The sequence below is a fragment of the Puma concolor genome, chromosome A1 (genome assembly GCF_028749965.1).
Source record: "Puma concolor isolate L17-30 chromosome A1, mPumCon1.1.hap2, whole genome shotgun sequence".
NCBI lineage: Eukaryota > Metazoa > Chordata > Mammalia > Carnivora > Felidae > Puma > Puma concolor.
The window spans coordinates 159849429-159869674 of NC_141667.1; the positions used below are offsets into that span (position 1 = coordinate 159849429).

Genomic DNA, 20246 nt, shown 5'->3' on the forward strand with positions numbered 1-20246 from the left:
TTTTTCTCTCTTCCCCTCCAGCCACGGGGGCGCATCCTGGGCCCCCGCTCTCTGTGTCCTCCGTGGAAGGACCCAGCGTTTGTGATTCAGATGGCTCTCCTCTCTGCTGGCAGGGAGGGCAAGTGGCTCCCAATGGGAACACGCTGGTGCTGCCTGGAGTCTCCTTCCTCTTTGTTCTTCACCCCTGTCCCCATCTTCCGATGCTGGTCCACATCCCCTCCTTCCCGAGTGACTAGGGACTGAGGTTCTCGTGACAGCGGCGGCTGGACCTGCCAGTGGCCTCGCCCCGTGCCGTCTCCTGGCAGACAGGCGGAGCTGGGCTCCCGTGTTTCCCACGTAAGGTCTGGGTCTTTGCAGATCTTTAATGTCTAAAGCAGCCCCGCCAGACTCTTCAAAGCCCCCTGCTGTCTCTTACAGAATTTTACCAGATGGCTCAAGAGAGCGTAGGGGGCCTGAGAGCACCTGGGGTCGGCCAAGACCGAGGATAAGGGGACATTTCATACACAGCAAACCAATGTCACTGGGTGCAGTTCTATATAAATGGTGGCATGTCCTTCTACGTGTACTGGGTGACCGGGAGAGGACTTTTTCTTGGTCAGTTATTTTTTTTAAGTGCTTGCCATATTTTGCTGTTATTGGAGATCTTGAATACTGAACTGATTTAGAGTTTTTCCTTTCCTTTCATTTGACTAAATTTACTCTCTCATTTTCCAAGTCAGACTTGATAAGCATCGGTAAGTGATGCATTATTCATAAAGAGCTGGTTGAAGTAAGAAAATGTAAGTTAGACTCTTTTAGACATTCCACTTATAGTACAAAATTTGTGGTCTAAGTGCTGATGAGGTACGTTTATGAGTAAGGCATGACTACCAAGGAGGGTGTTTGCAACACTTTTTGTGTCCATTTCTACTCTTCTGATTCTCCTTTTGCGATAGCCGTGCCTCCTTAAGTACCTGACAAGGTCTGACGTTTCAGCAGGAGGCAGGGTTTTACGGGGGAAGAGGCTGCTGACAGCGAACTCCAAGGGCTGGTGTCGTGACGCTGGGGGTCATTTAAGGTTCTGACGGCAAGATGCCAATAGCTGCTGCCAGACCCCGTCCGCCTGACCAGCGCTCAGAGACGGGTTGGCAAGAGTGCCGTGTGGCAGGTTGAGTCCTGGGGAGTCGCATCTCGTGACACCAACGTCCCGGGGCCTCTGTGGACAGGGCTCGGGGAGCTTGCGATTGAATCCTGACTCCAGCCTGGGACCCATAGGGTCCCCCGCACGTATCACCCCACCTCGCTGGCTTTCCACTTCTCTTGCACCGAGTGGGAAAACTAACCCCCCACTCCCCTCCGAGGGCCACTCACTCCTTCCTCATAAGACCTGAGTGGCCACTCTGAAGTGCTCGGCATGTTGACCAAAGGTAATTCGAGGAGTTACTGCTTTTTCTCTGAGTTTTATCTTGAATTGTCCTTCAAATTTCAAAGCTTTTAGAGAAACACCTTCTGATTTATTTGCCAGGCATGGGGCTCTGACGTTGCCCAGAGCAGGTCTGTTCCCCACTGCGAAGCTCTAAACCAGCCATTTCTCCCAAATTTCAGCCCCAGACAAACAAGAAAACGACAACAGAATGCGAGGAGTTCTGCTGTCCAGCATGTGACTTAGGTAGAAGGAAAAGGGGGAAAGGCGTTCACTCTGAGTAGAGACCATGAACCCTCAGAGGCTCACCCGTGCTGAGCAAAGAGTTAAATGCTTAGTCGAAAATCAAGGCTCTGCACTCCACTGAATGGGGCAGCCCCCCGCCACCCTCTTGGGACCTGGCACATCTTTCCAGGTGACTGAGCATAGGTTATTCTAACATGAATCCTCAGGTGGCCCCACGGTGCAGTTTGGGAAGCCGTGGCCTCTGCGTGTCTCTCCGTGTAAGTGGTGTTTCTCCCATGTGGGACCCTGGCTGCTCCGGATCCAGATAGAACTAGAGGTTATCAGCCCCACTCTTCTTCTTTTAAATGGGGAGACTGAGGCAAGACTGTGGGAAGAGCCTCAGCAGTCTAGAGAGTGTGACCTGATGACATTACGGAGAAACTCTTTCCTTAGCAGTAAGTACTCTACCTTGGACGTTTTTGCTTTCTTGCTTGCTTTCGTCACTTGACATATTCCCCATAATATTTTTTTAATGTGTGTTTATTTATTTTGAGAGAGAGAGAGAGAGAGAGAGAGTGTGCCAGTGGGGGGAGGAGCAGAGAGAGAGGGGAAGAGAGTCCCAAGCAGGCTCTGAGCTGTCAGCACAGAGTCCAACGCAGGGCTCGATCCCACAAACCGTGAGATCATGACCTGAGCCGAAATCAAGAGTCAGACGCCCAACCAACAGAGCCACCAGGTGCCCCTAAATATTCCCCATAATCTTGCTGTGGGCTGGGACTTGAGGGACAGTCTTGAGGCACAATGGACGGTCACAAGGAGTCAGTGGGACTCTGTTTGGCTGGATGGGGTGTAGAAGATGGGCACAGAGGTCAATGTTTCACAACCAAGGGAGAGTTCGGGGCACTTGGGACGGGACTTTGTCAGCGACGAGTGAGAGGACACACGACTCAGGAGAAATAGCGTCAAATTTCTGCTTCATGTAAGAAAGTTTCTCATTAATGAGCTTGATATGTGGTCTGTTTGTGGGGAGGGGGTGGTGCAAGGGTGGGCGTGGCCCCAAGACGCGGACAGCATGACCTGCCTGGGTCGCCAGCTGGATGGAGCCCCACGGCCGTGTCGCTCATTTTCTCCGTGAGGTGGGCGGGGGGGGGGGGGGGGAGGCGGCCACCACGGGGTTTTGCCGGGGCTGCTGGGTGTCCGCGGTGGTGGCGACCTCCCCTCCAGCCCAGAGTGCCACAGACCAGAGCAGAGGATGGCTGCCCACAGAGCGCACCTTGCTGGCCCACGCACACCTCTCCCAGGATGGCGGCAGCGTGGAGGAGCTCAGAGGTTCCGTGGCCAGTCCGTCACTGCTCCGATCCCAGACCCATGGCCGGTCCGTCGCCGCTCCGATCCCAGACCCGTGGCCAGTCCGTCGCTGCTCCGATCCCAGACCCGGCGAGCTTCACACACCGCCTGCGTCTTGGGTTCTCTTCCGTCGCAGACAATGAGGCTGCCACACAGAACTGGAAGTGTCCGTGCTGTTTCCGAGGGGCTCCAGCAGACCTCGAGGACGGTCTAGGGGCCACTCTAGGGGCCTTGATGGCACGTGCTTCCCCGGCCCTGGGGCTGACCCAGCGCTCAACTCTGGGCCATCGCCTGAGAGAGACTCGCTGGGTGGATGCGAGGACAGACGGATGAACAAGGGAGAAGGGTGAAGCATGAAGCGTGGCTTTCCTGTGTCTCCTGCCCGATGCCCGCTGTGTTCCTTGTTCCACCTGCTGAGCCCCGATGCACCAGGCACCGGGTGCCACATAATCCCGCAGCTGGGGCATCTGGAGACGTGGACCCAGAGCGGAGGGTAGTGTGCCCCTTGGCCCTCCTCCGTTCCTCATGGACGCCGCTTCTCGTGAGGCCCTCACGGCCCCCCTCAGCACCCCATATCCCCTGTCACCCTTTCCCAGCACTGGATTAGCCTAATCCCCCCTCGAGGGGGTACCAGCCCCCCCAGGCCCCGCACCTGTGCTGAGTGTGTGGAATCCCCGTGGGAGCCACAGCGGGGGGCCGCCCGGTCCCTCCTGAGGCAGAGGCGCCCTGCTGCTGGGTTTGCTCTGACACCCAACAGAGAAGAAGGAAAGGACAGCGGTCCTGCCCGCCCCCGGATGGAATGAGGAAGTCCCCATCTCCTTGCCAATGGTGAAGACAAGACCACACACCCAGCAGGTGACCTGGAGTTCTTCCTGTTGGCAAACACTTTCCCCAAGGTTGTTTTTGCCAAAGCGGCTGCTGAGTGGGTAACTTGATGGGGCCCCGTGGGAGCCTCGGTCAGGAGCTCAGGGCGGGTGAGCAGGCGCCATGGGCCTCATCTGCCCCGCCGATGGCTTTGGGTTCACACTCAGGGTGATGTTCTGCGTGGGCGTCTCTGAAGAGGCAGAAACACGCAGACGAGCCAGCATTTCTGGTTGAACACTCTTGGGGGCCGTGCTGGGCGGGGGGGGGGGGGGGGGGGGCCGGGGGGGGGTGTTATCGTACAAATGGCCTCCGAGCTGAGCTCACGGCCCTCGAATGACGTTCAAACACTGGCAAGACTTACGAGGTCAGCCCCAATCTCACCAGTGCCCTTCTAGATATTCACGTAGCGATCCTGCGAGGCTCGACCTGACAGACTCTAGAATGATCCCGGGATGGGTGTCCCGCTGAGGAGAGAACGAATGGAGTCCCTTTTCCCCTAAGAAGGAGTGTGCTTAAGGCGTCTTGCCTTGGTTGGCATGAGATGGAGACACAGCCGGTCAGTGTCTTCAACCTCCTCCCACAGCACACGAGGCCCCGCGAGCCGCAGCCCTTCCGCAGGTGCTTGTGGAGCCGAGGGAGAAACAGGACGACATTCAGACCCGAGGTGAGCGGATTAATTATTAAACAGTCTAACACAATCGATATAATATTGCTGGTGTGTTTCCTTGTAGGTATTTCTGGAGCTTGCTTCAATATTTAATTCAACCCCAAACCGTAGGTCATTAGGAAATGTATGTTCCAGGTTACCGCACGCTGCGGCCTGCGCCTTTCGGTCACACCGCGGAAGGACTGTGTCCCGGAGGCAGATTTTGGGGTCTGGTAGGTGACATTGGAAAGATCTCTCCTTCAAAGGAAGGTTAAGAGACACTTCTCACTGCTCTTTTCTTTTCTGCCTTTTCATTTGCAAATTCTTCTTAAGTAAACAATTCGCCCGAGGAGAAAGGCGTGATGAGGTCTTTGTTGAGGACTGAAGAAACCGAGAAGTTAACCTCAAAGAGCCGGGCCAGCTTCCTGTAAGCCCCCCCCCCCGCCCCGCCCCCGCCCAGGAGGCCCCAGGAGGCCCCAGGCCGGTGTCCGGTGTCCGTGTTACTGGGCGACATGGGGTGCCATGGCTGCCTGTGTGTGAGGCTTTTCTCGGCCGCTTTCACGCGAGCGCAGTTTTTACTTGGCCTAAAAACCAAAATACAAAAAGTCCTACACCTTTAACTTTCATCCTTTTACAAGCTTTTGAATTATTTTCTGAGTTATTGAATGGATTTGCCCCCTCCCCAGGCCAAGCCTCTGCCGGGTGGGAGCGGGGGAGGGGAGGACGAGTGAGCGGATCAGGCTTGTGCGTGTGAACTCTACTTGGAAATAAAAAGTTACACTTTCTTTCACATTTTGATGTGGATCTTTTACACAGTAGCTCAGAAGAGCCATCGGCTGTCCTTATTGGCTGGGGGTGGGGGGGTGGGGGTGTGTGATGTGCACACAGCCCCAGGGAGCCCGGCCTCCCTTCACCTCCCTCCCGCGCTTCACCCCAGAGCGGTCATTGGTGCCTCCTGGAGTGTCCTGCCATTGCAGAGAGAGCCTGGGAGGGCGCTCTTCCCAGTCTGGAGACCAGGAGGCAAACACAAGGGGTCTGAAGGGCCACAGCCCCTCGGAAGCTCCACGGGAGAGTCCTTCCCGGCCCCTCCGGTTCCTGCGATGGTCCTGGACCTGTGGCCACAGCCCTGCGGTCTCTGCCTCCATCCTCACGTGGCTTCACCTTTCACGTGTGTGTTGACTTCCCTCCCTCTCAAAGGACACCAGTCACCATGGGTGAGGACCCACCCCAGGCAGGTGTGGCCTCATCGTGACTTGATTGTGTCTGCAAAGAGCCTATCTCCAAATAAAGTCACGTTCACAGGCTCAGGCGGACATGACTTTGGGGGACAGTACTCCACCCCATGCGGCCACCACAACTTCCAGCCTGACATCAGAGATCAGAGATGGGATCCCCGGGGCTGGATGCGTGGTCGGAACCAGGGACACAGCTTGGGGAGGAAAACGACCCTGCTCTCAGGGATGTGACCCTGGAGCCTGTGGGTTAGGGGACAATGACAGCACGGCAGGAGTCCAGAAAAGAAATGTCGTTTGATTGACTTCTGCCTTGGATGGTGTGGCTGTCATACGATTGATTCCCCGTTTCTGGGCACCACGCTGCCTGCTGACCCGGGGAGGTGGGCAGCATTTGGTCTGGACCCTGGGGGTCCTGGACCCTGTGAGCCCACGGATACAAGCCCCGGTCACACTCCGGGACAGCTTCCCTTCACGGCCATACCGGTTAGACTGCAGGCCTACAGAGGGTCACTTTTTACTAATTTTAAATAGGATCGCTCTTTATTTTTAAATGAAGAACGTATTTGTGTTTTAGCCTTGTGCAAGGGAAAGTGTGTCAATGACAGGCAAATTCGAAATTTCCATAAAAGTACCGTTCAGTTTACTGACTTCCTTGTAAACGCAAGAACATGTGTCCAGTTGTGAAACAGGACACATCAAGGGACATTAAGGTACTCTGGATAAAGTCCAATCCAATTTCCCGGTAAATGATTTGCAGGAGGGGCGGGGCTGCTGCCCAGGCAGAGACTTGGGATCTCAGGCCACACGAACTGTCCCCTTCTGCGGGTTTTCAGGGTCGAGAGGCAGGGAAGAACGAGAAAGCAGAATCAGCATTGTAAAAGAAGCTATAGACAAAAGGAAAAAAACGCCTTTTACGGAAGAGAAAAGTTGCAGGAATATTCTTTTCTACCCGAAAATGAAATCGGTGTCGAGTTTATTACCGTTTGGGCTTCCTCTCCAACCGGAACTGGATCGCAGACACCATGTGACCCCGCGACGAGGCCAGGGGCTCCGGAATTGCGGCGGGACAAACTTCGGGTGGGATCACCGAGGCCGCAGTCCCCGCAGTGAGAGGCAGATCCGCCCCGGAGAAAACCAGGGGCAGCACGTGACTTCAGCAACTCTTGCAGGGGGAGGGGTTAATAGACGTGTCTCCATCCACCTGCCGTCTGCCATTGTCTGTTCTCACCTGAATTTCCTCAGGAAGAGGAAGGAGAAAATCGTCAGGTATCAGAAAATAAAAATAACCACACGTTCTCACACCCAACCCCGGAAATTAAAACGAACCGATGCTTCCAGTTTGCAGGAAATGCAGGAGAAGGAGGCAAAGCACCCGTCCCCGAAGGGAACAATCAGACAAATGCAGAATGTGGGGTTTTCTACCTGGAAACTGGCCCACCTCCTTGGGGAGATGGGCCTAGATTGAAAGAGGCAAGAGAGACACAAACAAAATAGGACGCGTAAGCCCTGAGGGTCCTACAACGGAAGGCACTCACGCCTGACGTCAGATGCCCTGAAGTTCTGTATGTGACAAGTGTTCCCTTTGTGGGAGAACAGCCTCACTCTTCACCGTCGCTTAACGGGGTTGTTTGGGGTGATTTCCACCACGTCCAAGAACAGAGCAGGGGAATAAAGACATTTTGCAAATAGTTAGATCTGGGCACTGGGTTATTTTCTTTCTAACTCCCTCTAAGTTGAAACTATTCAATGAATAAAAAGTGACACAGATGGTGTCACGGATAACGTGACGGGAGGCTGCAGGCCAGGCGCCGTCAGTCCACAGCTGCGCAGGGGCCGAGGAGGGCAAGTCTTGGAACGGCCAGAGCAGACACGCCTGCACCTGCCCGGCGCTCCTTGGGCACGTAGGGACAGTCTCCCACGTAAGTTTTCTCCATAATCTTGTGTCCTGCTTGTGAGACACCGTGTGTATGACTCTGGTCCTTCTGGGGAAGAGACCTTGGCGTAGAGACTTGCTCTGGAGTGAGGCTGTGAGTCCTGCGACGTCTCTGTTTTCCGGGAATGACGGCCAACACTTAGGGCCTACACTCAGTCCCCAAGTGCTTTGTGTCCATTAACTGCCCCACAAGGCGATTCTGGTCGGGCCACATACAGCCGTGTCTCACGGGTGGGGAACAGGCAAAGAGAGCCCTACTGACCCAAGATCTCACAGCTAAAACGCCGCAGGACCGAGAGGAAGCAAAAGTGCACTGACATTTGCAGCTTATTCTGAAATCTGTAAAGAACACGACAGACTGATGGACAGAGGATTAGACAGACGAGCAGGTGTGGATAAAGTGTTGACTACACAGCATCTAGGTGGTGGGTATATGGGTGTTCACTGAGCAATTCATTCGGATTTCCTGACTTTAAAAGTTTTTCACAATAAGATGTGGAGGGAAAATATTTAAAAATGGCAGAACTGAGATTCAAACCAAGGCAGCCTTGCTCCAGGGTCTAGGTTCTTGGCCACCATGTGCCCCAGCCTCTCATGCAGGAGGAATCGGATCCCAGAGGCTTCAGGGATTTGAGCAGATTGTTGCTGCAAACACATCACAAGACTCAAAGGAACCGAAGAAATTATCTGGTCAACCCATTCTTTATTTCATTTTTATTTTTTCTAATGTTTACTTTTCTATTTTGAGAGAGAGATAGAGACAGGGATAGAGACAGAGCGCGAGCAGGGGAGGGGCAGAGGAGGAGGCAGAATCCCAGGCAGCCTCTGCACTGTCAGCACAGAGCCCGACGTGGGGCTTGAACTCACAACCGTGAGATCATGAGCTGAACCGAGATGGAGAGTCAGACCCTTAGCCAACTGAGCCAGCCAGGCGCCCCTGAAAGGCGCCCCTCAACCCATCCTCAATAAGACGAGCCTCAGGGAGGGGGGTGACTTACTCAAGGTCGGGGAAGGGTTAGGACCCCGTCCCCCACTTCGCATGGCTGCCTCTGTCCACCGCTCTGTGTCACCACGTCTCCCGGTTGGGGCGGCTGAGCCGCGGGCTGTGTGGCCCCGTTTATCGAGTCTGTGGGTGGGGCTCCCTACGGACGGTTGACATCTCCCCACTGTGCTGACCTCCCACCCCAGGTCTCTGCAGCCTCCCACACAGATGCTGCCCTTCCCCTCGGCAGTGCCGTGGGCTCCGCGCAGAGCCCACGGTTTATGGAGCCACACAGGAAATCTTTATCCTTGAGTTTAAATGTCTCTGCTTTCACTTCTATTTTTAATATCTTGGATTCATAGAGCAATTTCCTTCGATGACCTCACGTACTTCACAGACATTATCTAATGAATCTTCCCAGACTGGGGAAGTGATGGTGCCGTTAACCAGAGGGCACCACTCCCCCCCCACCCCACCCCCACCCCCCGCGAAGAACTTCGGTGTCCTGACTGTGCTTGCTGGGCGGACACAGACGAGAGACAGCTGAGAGACAGCTGCTCACCCTGGAGACGGGATCTCTGTCTTCTGACCCCTCTTCGAGGGGCCGGGAAACAGGACTTGCGTTTGCACAAGGAAATGCGTGGAGCACAGAACTGCAGGATTGTAGCGTTCCAACACAAGGAGGGCCTGTGGGAGATGGTCCACTATGACCTCCACGCTTCACTGGCGGGGACATGAGAGAAGTCGAGGGACGTCCCCAAGGTCACTAAGCTTATCAACGGCAGATCCCCAGCAAGGTCCCAAGTGGCATGGGTCTTGGAATTACACTTTTCATTGATAAATATTTTGTTTCCTTGCAGGTACTCTTAAGGCCCCACCTAATACTTGCCCTGGGATCACACAGGCCTTTCTCACCCCAGGGCACTTCTGCCCCTCAAGGAAATTAACTGGGAGGCGAGACTGAGGCCTGGAGGCCCGGACGACTGAGCGTATCCCCACCCCCCCTGCTGGGGGTGTCAGCACAGGCAGCAGGTGCTGGGGCCAGAACCGCTGTGCACCAGATCCTGTGCACGACGTCCACACACACAGCACGATGAGGGGCTGACACCTCGCTGTCAGCGGACTGTGGCTGGCTGGTGTCCAGCCACGGGCGCAGGTCTGGTGGGGCTCAGAACTGCCCCCCGGCGCCTTGTAATTCGGTCGAGCTTCGGCAAGCAGTGCACACGTGTCCCCCGCATGCAGGGAGCGCTGGGCAGGAATGAGGAGTCGCGGTTCGGTGCTGTTCCCCGGCACCCTCGGCCCCTGTGGGACCTCAGGGGGTGAAGAAGCCAGGGCGCGTGCTCTGCTGCGGGTTCTCATAATGCTGTGTGTGGTCTGCCTGGACCCCCTGCAAAGCTCAAGGGTGCCCAGGCCGGGACCCGAGTGTGTCTTATCTTGGCATCTTCGGTGTGAGCTGTTGCCACCAGAGGCGTTTGTTTGTTGTTTGTTTTCTGTTTTAAGTAATCTTTTCTTCTCTAAATTTAAAGCCGAGTTAGTTAACATATAACGTAGCAATCATTCCAGGAACAGAATTCGGCATTCCTCACTTGCACACAGCACCCAGTGCTCATCCCAGCAAGCGCCCTCCTGATTGCCCGTCACCCCTTTAGCCCACCCGCCACCCAGCCCCCTGCTAGCCGCCCGCAGGCGTTTCTGTAAGAGAAATCCCCCAGGTGGCTTTGCTTCTCAATTCCTTTAAGCCAATGTCTCGGTTCGTCTTCCAGACATCACTTCACTGAGAAGGATATTGTACTTCGGTCAAGCTTCATCCCATTACTTATCTGTCCACCCATCTATCCATTAATGCAGTAATATATTCTTGAACTCTCCATTTATCCCACCACACTCAGATGTACACACTGGATTAACCGTGATCTGTGGTTCTTTCCACGCTTCCTTCAGCGGCCAGTGGATGGTAGGAGGTTACCGGTTATACTTTTGAAAATGCAATAAGCGTCTAAAAAGCCAGCACCGCTGGGGTGCCTGGGTGGCGCAGTCGGTTAAGCGGCCGACTTCAGCCAGGTCACGATCTCGCGGTCCGTGAGTTCGAGCCCCGCGTCGGGCTCTGGGCTGATGGCTCAGAGCCTGGAGCCTGTTTCCGATTCTGTGTCTCCCTCTCTCTCTGCCCCTCCCCCGTTCATGCTCTGTCTCTCTCTGTCCCAAAAATAAATAAAACGTTGAAAAAAAAATTAAAAAAATAAATAAATAAAAAGCTAGCACCGCAAACAAAAGCCAGGACTCTGACAGTGACCTCCCTTGACGTGTGAGCCCTCCCCGTCCCAGGGAACTGCCAGCCCAAATCGCAAGTTCAGTGGGCCCCTGCTGTCAACTTTCTGTGGTCGTGCGTCCACACGTGCACCTAGGAAGTGTGTGTGTGAGCACAGTGGTTTCTACCTTCATAACGACAGCAGTGTACTTGCTGTAGCATTTCTACGTTTATGGGTTAAACGGCCTTTCCAACCCGCCGCCCTGTGTTGCTGTAGGTCAGTCGTTCTGGCCGCCGTGGGGCCGCCCACTGTGCGACTGTTCCGTCCGACGGAGTCTGGACTGCCGCCTGTTGTAGGCGGCCCCGTCAGCTGGCCACAGTTGTGCAGGTGCGCGAAGGAGGCAGGAGGCTCCTGGGTCGGGGACAGGACTTATTACTCATGTCACAACAGGCAGTAGGGACACCGACATAATTGTCCTCAAGTCCCACGGGATGATACACACGGGCCGGGTGGGGGCCACACGTGTGGGGTGCCTTACAGAGAAGATCCCTGAACTTGGGGAACTTGAATCCTTTACAATAGGCAGGACGCACGGCTACCCAGGGTCCAGAGGGAGCCATCCTCTCTGTCTTTCAAGGCCGTTAGTCATACAGACATCCGGGGACGATGGTCGGGGACAAAAGGCAGTGAGTGCCCTCTTGCTGGACATGCAGAGATGCGAGCCTCGTGGCAAACGGTCTCCCAACACAGTGCAGGTTCGTGACACCGTGAAGCTTATGATACTAACACCAACAGAATAGAAACATCTCTGAGAAAGTAAACATAGTAAGCCTTATCAACTCACTGCTCCCTAAAGAAAACTAATTTCTCCAATTTTTACCACCTTGAGAAGCAAACGGGCTAAGCTTTAAGGAACAGGACAGAGGACCCTGGGGTCCTGAGCCCCGTGGTGTGGGTAGAGGCTGCGGAAGGGGGTGGGCAGTTTTGTCTGAAGTGGCCGTGACCGTGCATCTGATGGGATGAAGCCACCTGCCTGTGCGGCCAGAATGTCAAGTAGCAATTAATTGATCTGACTGCATTTTCACGCTGTGCTGATTCAGCGACAAAGGAGGCCGACGATGGGGAACAGAGTCCTCAGAGGCAGAGTGTGGGGTTCGCCTTGGGCTCACACGCTCTGCACTCTCGGGGCCCCTTCCCCCTAAAGTCTCCCCCCCTTTACAGGGCACTTGATGTCTGGGGTGATGAAGAGCTGGCCACACCAGGAGCACTCACAGGGAGGGTCTGAGTGCCTACACCCCGGGCACAGCAGGTCCCCACGCTGGCTGCCCCGGGGGAATCACGGGGGGTGCCGACAGGCCCGAGCCAGGCATCGGCCAGACCTACACAGCAGTGTCTGGGGCAGGAGCAAGCATGGCCTTGTGTACAAGTGGTCAGAGCAGAGGACCACTGCCTGAGGGCCTCCCACAGGGCTGGGTACACAGTAGGGGTTCACTGAATCAGTACTTGACCGAACCGCCGGGAGGCTCCCACCCTCGGTGGCAGGACACAGATCTGGAAGGGGGTAGCAGTGCGAGGGTGGATGCCAAGGAGACCCTGCGGGGGGTCCTGGCAGGTCTGTTCTGGAAGCTCCCCCCTGATGGCTAAGGCCGCAGGGGAAAGACCTGAAGACTCAGACTCTTACTTGCCACCTGCTCAGAATGTGAGACTTGGGATCATCCTGGGGATGCAGTGAAGGTTGGGGGGCAGATGAGCGGATCACCGTGTGTCCCCCCCTTTTCTGTGTTTCCTCCAAGACTGGCACTGAGCCAGGGAGCAAGCTGGAGGGGTGGCCTCTCTTCACCGTAAATGAGTGAGATGTTTCCAGAGCTCCCACAGGATCCAGCCGGTCCCTCCAGGGAGACGGTCACCGTCCAGCTGTCCACGGTGAGGCAGCCCTGAGCTGGCAGGCTTGTGCTGCAGTAAGGAAGCTCATTTAATCAAGCCTCCAGAGACTCCTCCTTAGGGCCCCAGGCTCCTCCGCCGGGGGTTCTCTGGGCCCAGGTGGGGAGTGGCAAGGCTGGGCCTCTGCCTCCCCTCTCTCCCCTCCCAGACCTGGGCTCCCCCCAGCATCTCCCTCCGTTGCCAGGTGACGGCCGGCTGCTGCAGGTGCTTCCCGGATTCAGCTGCTCTCCTTCTGGCCCCTTTCCCATATCTCAAAAGCTGAAGCTCCCGCTGGGATAGTGCCGCTTGAGAGCAGTGTCCCTGCCGCGACCAGTGAAGGAGTTATGTCATGGCTCCGGCCTTACCTCAGACAGCGGACGGCAGGTCTGGGCCCCTGAGCCCTGTGCCTCAGGGAGGCTGGGGCCACCCAGGGATGGAGGTCCCGGCTGGGCACCTGTCATCCACAGCTCTGGCCTCTCGGTGCCCCAGGGGAGCACACTGGGGACAGTGGGCAGAATGTGGCAGAGCTCAGGAAACAGGCAGATGACAGCAGGTGACCTTAGCTGTGTGCCGGCCCCAGGCACATGCAGTGCTCTAATGACCCCGCAGGGCCTGACCTCCGGGTCTGACTTCTGGGGCTTGACCTCTGGGGCTTAACCTCTGGGGCTTAACCTCTCAGGGTCTGACCTCCTGGGGCCTGACCTCCTGCGACCTGACCTCTGGGGCTTAACCCCTCAGGGTCTGACCTCCTGGGGCCTGGCCTCCCAGGGCCTGACCTCCGGGGCGGGGGTGGGGGGGGCAGACAGTGGTGGTGCAGCGCGTGGGCAGGGCTGTGGGGGTTCACACCCCGGTTCCGAGCCTGGTTTCTCATCTGTAACTCACCATTAGTTCACACTTGGCAGGGTTCCCACAAGCACTAAACGTGTTGGGACATGTCTGGCCCTTGGAAAGAACCCAGTCAGCGCTGGCTGCTCTTATCTCCACGAGCTCAGCCCTGCAGGGGTGCCGCCCACCCACCTCCAAGCGCTGAGCAGAGGGGGGAGGGCCCAAGGGCACTTCACCAGCCGCCGCCACCTCCACGCTGCACCCCTCTGCCTGAGCTCAGGGTCCCCGTTCTGGATTCTGGATGGCACAGCCATCACGGTCTCAAATGGGAAGCTCCGCTCTTCTAATTCTGGACCGTCCGCTTAGTTGATCTGTGTAACTAATAACACACTGAGCACGGCCTGGACCAGACGGCAGCAGGGTGACAGCCACCAGGATAGAGGTACAGATGCTGGGGACCGGACAGAACTAAAATACCGTCTTTGGGAAAACGCAAGGTCCCGTCCTTGAGGGATGTTGATATCCTGTTGGAAAGCTAGAGGGCAGAGGACAGTCTGGAGCCCCTGCTGCAAGGGTACCGGCTAGGTCAGCCCCCGACTCAAACATGTCAGGTCTTAACGTGTCTCTATTTTTAAAAAGTCTCTCGTGTCTGTTACCATGACCCATGATGCTTTTCAGGGCTTTCAGTTTTTCCTTTGAAGATCTCAAATTCTGAGATAGCTGGATTTAGCCCAGACTTCAGATAGCCTGGAATTCCTTAAAAATCACCCGAAAACTGGTTTTGGACACACACGCCCCGCAGTCTGGTCCACGGACCTTCGTCAGCGGCCACAAGGCACAAGTGCACAGGCTGGAGCGTGCACGCTGAGCCGCGGGGCCCAATGTGGCTGCGAACTTCCTCTGCGCCTGCGGATCGGGTTCTGGTGGTGCCACTTTCCACCCCGGGGAGAAAAGGCAGGTGAGGAGGCCGCCTGGGCCTGAGATGAGCCCCTTCGGCCTGCAGGCATGTGTCCAGTGGCTTATGAAGGTAAAAGAACCTGCAGAGGTCCAGGAAAGAGCTAGGAGACCCACCATGGGGGGCTGATGAAGCCTGAGAGCGGCGGGGCCCCCGCACGCACACATCCAAACCCCTGAGCCTCTTCCACTACAGGTGGTCCGGGAGTCAAGAGAGCAAATACGGACAGACAGACAAAGGCTGACCGGTGGACACCCACCAAGAAAACCCAGTGCAGGCAAGGGGTGGCCCTAGACTAGGTCATGTACTCGCGGGAACATAGGATGAAGGGCGTCACGGGGTCAGCGGTCAGTGTGGAGTAAAGGCTACAGCATCCTTAGTCTAAAGAAGTGTTTAGAGGGCACATGGGACCTTTGGAGGCCGTGACAGATGCAGCTGAGTCTCAGAGGGTTGAGGGAAGCAGACGTGTATTTACACGCAGGAAGAAGGGAAGACAGACGTCACCGCAAAGGGGCGAAGCGTTGACAGCGGGCTAATGTGGGCCAAGCGCAGTGGATCCTTCCTCCCAGTTTTCCAGAAAGAAGGCTTGGTTCTCCTGGGCCCCCCCCCCCCCCCGCCCGCCTGCCCCGGGCTCCACTTCTGCTCCTGAGAGCGGCCCCCAGCCCGCCTAGGAGGCTGGGGCCGTGGGCGGGACCGAAGGCAGGGGCGCGGGTGGGTAAGCACCTTCTGTTCGCCCGCTGCTGCTCTCCTGCTTGTTTGGTTCTGGGGTGTTATTCTCCCCACAGCTTGGCTCATAGCCTTCATGCTGCCGGAGGCACTTCCTGGAACCCAGGATTTTGTAGACAAAAGTGCTTCCTCCCGTCTTTCTAATGATCTCTTCTTTCTGCCGGCACAAGAAGGTGGTACTGGGTGTTAAGTGATTACTCAGTTTCCCACCCAGCACTGCGTGCCCCCCGTGACGACAGCCTAGTATCCAGGTGGCAGCACCCTGCGTGTCTCTACAGCTCTGGGGGGTTGCGGGGGCGGACAATAACCTGATGTGAATTCCTCGTGACAAACAGTCCGTAAGACACTAGAAGGTAGTTCTTCAGAGGCAGGTTGATGGTGAAAATCCTTCACGCTGGAATTTTTTACTTATGGCCAGAATCCATAATATTAAAGTCATTTTTTATGAATATGTTGGGTACGATACACTACTTCAAAGGGTAATTTTTTTTAATTTTTATTTCTTTTTTTAAATGTTTATTTTTGAGAGAGAGAGACAGAGTATGAGCAGGGGAGGGGCAGAGACAGAGGGAGACCCTGAATCGGAAGCAGGCTCCAGGCTCTGAGCTGTCAGCACAGAGCCTGACGCGGGGCTCGAACTCATGAACAGTAAGGTCACGACCTGAGCCAAAGTCGGCCACTTAACTGACTGAGCCACCCAGGCACCCCCAAAGGGTAATTTAATGTCAATGTTTATCGTCATTGGAGCCACAGTGATGTTTTACTGTAACACCTTTTTCTGTAAGATTACATCACTCACACAAATCAACACCAGCTTCCCCGTGAAGCGGTCGGAGCCCAAGGTGCAGGCTCCGTGCCGGTGGCAAAGCCGCTGGAGGGAAAGGAGGCCAAGCGAGCGGAGGGAGCCAGCAGCCAGGCACGGACGGGCCTCCCTTGGAGAAGCCTGTGCCCAGCCTCCTCCTTCGCCATTTCTCTCAGTGGCTCTTCCTTTCTTCTGAGCCCGACCCTCTGAAAACACGAATATATAAATAAATACGGGCAAAGAGTAGATTGAGTGCCATTCTTCTTATCGTCCTTGATCTTTTCTAGTTCTGTGTTGAAAAACTTCCTCTGGCCACATAGGAGGTGACACACTTAGATCAACAAAAGAAGAAATTCCTGTTCTTATCGCATTGCGAATTCTGAAAATACGTCACCTGGACAACTTACTTTAGGAACAAGTGCCCCCATTTGTAGTGATTGGAGTTGTGAATTCCTCACGGAACTCACAGAGCTTCAATTCCAAAGTAAAAGGACTTTCCTGCCATGGCTATCGGGTGTTGGCTCCTGCCCAGCTCTGTCCCAGGCCCCCTGTCCCAGCCTCATCCTCAGCACAGATCTGCCCTCCCTGTGCGAGGAACAGAGCGGTGAGCCAGGAAGTCAAGGAAAGGGGTTCCGAGGCTGCCGTGAAGTGAGCACCATCCAGCCTCAGGGGCCATGGGAAACAGAAAAATGAGATTTTCTCAAGGTTGATCTCGGGGAGCAGGCACCGTGTAAGCCCAGACTGGGCTGTTTTAATTCCCCACCTTCTGCCTTGATCCATTTCTGGACGAGCCATGGTTCTGTCCTTCCCAAAGGTCACTGCCAGGCCACGTTCAGAGCAAGTTTCATTTAGGAGGGTCAAAAATTGCATGGACGCAGGAGCTGGCAGTGACACCTACCAGTGATTCCAGGAGGAGGAAGTATGATCTTCCCCATGGGGTGGGCTGTGCTCCAGGGCAGACGGGGTGGGCTCTGCTCCAACTGGGGTGAGCTATGCTCCAGGTGGGGTGGGCTGTGCTCCGGGGGGGGGGGGGTGAGCTGTGCTCCGGGTGGGGTGGGCTGTGCTCTGGGGGGGGGGCGGTGAGCTGTGCTCCTGCTGGGGTGGGCTGTGCTCCAGGTGGGGTGGGCGGTGCTCCTGTTGGGGTGGGTAGTGCTCCAGGTGGAGTGAGCTGTGCTCCAGGTGGGGTGGGCAGGGCTCTAGGTGGGGTGGGCAGGGCTCCAGGTGGAATGGGCTCCAGGTGGGGGGTAAGCTGTGCTCCAGGTAGGGTGAGCTGTGCTCCAGGTGGGGTGGGCGATGCTCCTGTTGGGGTGGACAGTGCTCCAGGTGGGGTGGGCTGTGCTCCAGGGCTGACTGTCCTGGGTACGATCCTCAACCACCTGCTCTAAGGTGTTCCCTGTCAGGTGGGCCCTCGTCACACTGAGCTCTAATTTCTTCATGCACAGGGGACCCAGTGGCCACCTCACGGTAATGTGGAAATTGGAAGGAACTGGTTAAAGCACCCAGCAAAGTGTGCGGAACGCAGCAGGCATGCAGACGGCGACAGCTTGTCGCGCGGCCTCTCATGCGAACGGTGGAGGAGGGTTGGGGCGAGGGCACAGGCTGTTGTGCCTTCAGACCTTTGTCAGCAGAACGTTACACGTTATTTCAGTACTTTTATCTGTGTGAACTTGTCGTGATTTTACATCCCATTTTCCCGGTAAGACCGTGTGCTCTTTGAAAAACGGGAGGAGCTAACCGGCTCGGAGCACCTGCCCTCCGACGCGAAGCCCCGCGTGTGCCGTTTCACCAGCTTCGCACGTCTGCCCCCCCCAGGTGGGAGCTCTTGTCACCCCCGATTCACAGACGAGGTCAGTGGAGCAGATTCCTGGGTCCGTGCGCTTCTCCCTTCTCCCTCCCTTCCCGTGGGTTCCTAGCACTCTCCCCCCAGTTAGGCAGCAGCTCCCTGGGAAGCAGGTTTTGGAGCTGCCGAGCTAGTGACACTTCTCAGCCCAGCTCGGGACCCCCGTGCACACTCGGTAGACCAGTTATCCTGCTGCCCGGTGGCTGGACTCTTCCTGCCTTCCTGAGGGCAGACACCGCCCTCCAGTCCTCTTTGGGTTCCTGGTACCAGCGCAGGGTCCAGCGCTTTGCAGGCACCCAACGACACCTTTGAATGAACAGATGGGTGGACTGGAGGTCTAGCAGCGGAAGAGGAAGGGACAGATCTGGTGACAAGAAGGGGGCGAGGAGGAATCACAGTGGAGCCAGGATTTCTGCCCGAGTGATAAGGACAAAGGCAGGAGGGCAGGTGGGGGATGATGAGGCTTCTTTGCAGACGGGGGACTTTGAGGTCCAGCAAAGCCTTGAAGGGAAGTGTTCTGGCACAGGCAGATGAAATCGAAACCCGGTGTCCTGCTGTGGTCAACAAAAACATCAACAAGACGCTGTCACACATCATCACAGAAGATGATGGAAGCAGAGCAGAAAACATCTTCCTACCAGCTTCTGCACCTGGAGATCTTTACATCCCTTTGGTTGCCAAACTTGAGAAATAAGTAATAAGGCTAGGAAAAGCGCAGGAGGCTACTCATATTTTCAAGCATCCAGAGAGATTTTCGTGAGGACTGATGGAGGAAAAAGTGTCACCTACCAGTGTGAAAATAAACAAAAGAAAAGAAGTGTGTTGGGAAAATGTAAGGTGATGAATAGACTAAGCAAATCCTTGTTGACCTGATTCGGGACAGGAAGAGAGCACAGTGCGTCGGAAACACTGTAAATCCCTACATTCAATGCGAGTGAATCGGTAACAAATACGCGCTTGTCCACACGCTGGGCCTCCGTGGGGCCATGCCCTGGAGCCTTCCACGTCCATCATAAAACTGAGTGCTTACAAGCTGCCTGTGACACCAGCACTATTGTCCCAATGTCACCGTGTGTGGACTGAATCCCAGCAAATTCGGTTGTGTTGGTCACCCCAAGGGGCAGGCAGAACTTTTGAAGAAAGTAAGTATCACTTAATACATTTAGCAATAAAAAATGTGAATTTTGTTTATTCCCAAAGGTAGAGTGGAACCAAAACTTTAAACATTTACGTGTAGGGGCGCCTGGGTGGCGCAGTCGGTTAAGCGTCCGACTTCAGCCAGGTCATGATCTCGCGGTCCGTGAGTTCGAGCCCCGCGTCGGGCTCTGGGCTGATGGCTCAGAGCCTGGAGCCTGTTTCCGATTCTGTGTCTCCCTCTCTCTCTGCCCCTCGCCCGTTCATGCTCTGTCTCTCTCTGTCCCAAAAATAAATAAACGTTGAAAAAAAAATTAAAAAAAAAAACATTTACGTGTAATACGAAATACAACACAAATGCCAACATTATGTATGTGACATAAAATACAAAATACACGTAACCACTCCATGTTGCTTTTTCTCAAACTTGAGGATATATGGACCTTGAAAGAAATACTGTGGCTCCGTAGTTTCAACAAAGCTTTCAAACATATGATCTTCCTTGAATATGGACAAGTGTAAAGTCATGTAGGAATGCCTTATGTTTACAGCAAATTAAATAAGACAAAACTGTAGCGGTGATAAAATCCTAATTAGCAACATTCCTTCTTTTTATTTATTTATTTTTTTTAATTTTTTTTTAACTTTTATTTATTTTTGAGACAGAGAGAGACAGAGCATGAACTAGGGAGGAACAGAGAGAGAGGGAGACACAGAATCTGAAACAGGCTCCAGGCTCTGAGCTGTCAGCACAGAGCCCGATGTGGGGCTCGAACTCACGGACCACGAGATCATGACCTGAGCCGAAGTTGGACGCCCAACCGACCAAGCCACCCAGGCGCCCCACAACATTCCTTCTTTTTAAAAAAAAATGTTTTAGGGGTGCCTGGGTGGCGCAGTCGGTTAAGCGTCCGACTTCAACCAGGTCACGATCTCACGGTCCGTGAGTTCGAGCCCCGCGTCGGGCTCTGGGCTGATGGCTCAGAGCCTGGAGCCTGTTTCCGATTCTGTGTCTCCCTCTCTCTCTGCCCCTCGCCCATTCATGCTCTGTCTCTCTCTGTCCCAAAAATAAATAAACGTTGAAAAAAAAATTAAAAAAAAAAATGTTTTTTCTTAATGTTTTTATTTATTTTTGAGACAGAGACAGAGCATGAACGGGGGAGG

General features: G+C 55.1%; 2 long non-coding RNA genes across 2 annotated transcripts; one reads left to right on the forward strand and one right to left on the reverse strand.

Moving 5' to 3' along the window:
- The first annotated feature begins 2803 nt into the window (after positions 1–2803).
- On the forward strand, positions 2804–5788 carry LOC147584600 (uncharacterized). Its single transcript, XR_015255679.1, has 3 exons — positions 2804–3829; positions 4422–4717; positions 5422–5788. It is a non-coding gene; the product is annotated as an uncharacterized LOC147584600 (long non-coding RNA).
- A 548-nt stretch (positions 5789–6336) lies between these two features.
- On the reverse strand, positions 6337–6898 carry LOC147584601 (uncharacterized). The gene is made up of 2 exons (XR_015251706.1): positions 6700–6898; positions 6337–6538 (listed from the first exon to the last, which is right to left on the reverse strand). It is a non-coding gene; the product is annotated as an uncharacterized LOC147584601 (long non-coding RNA).
- Positions 6899–20246: the final 13348 nt, after the last annotated feature.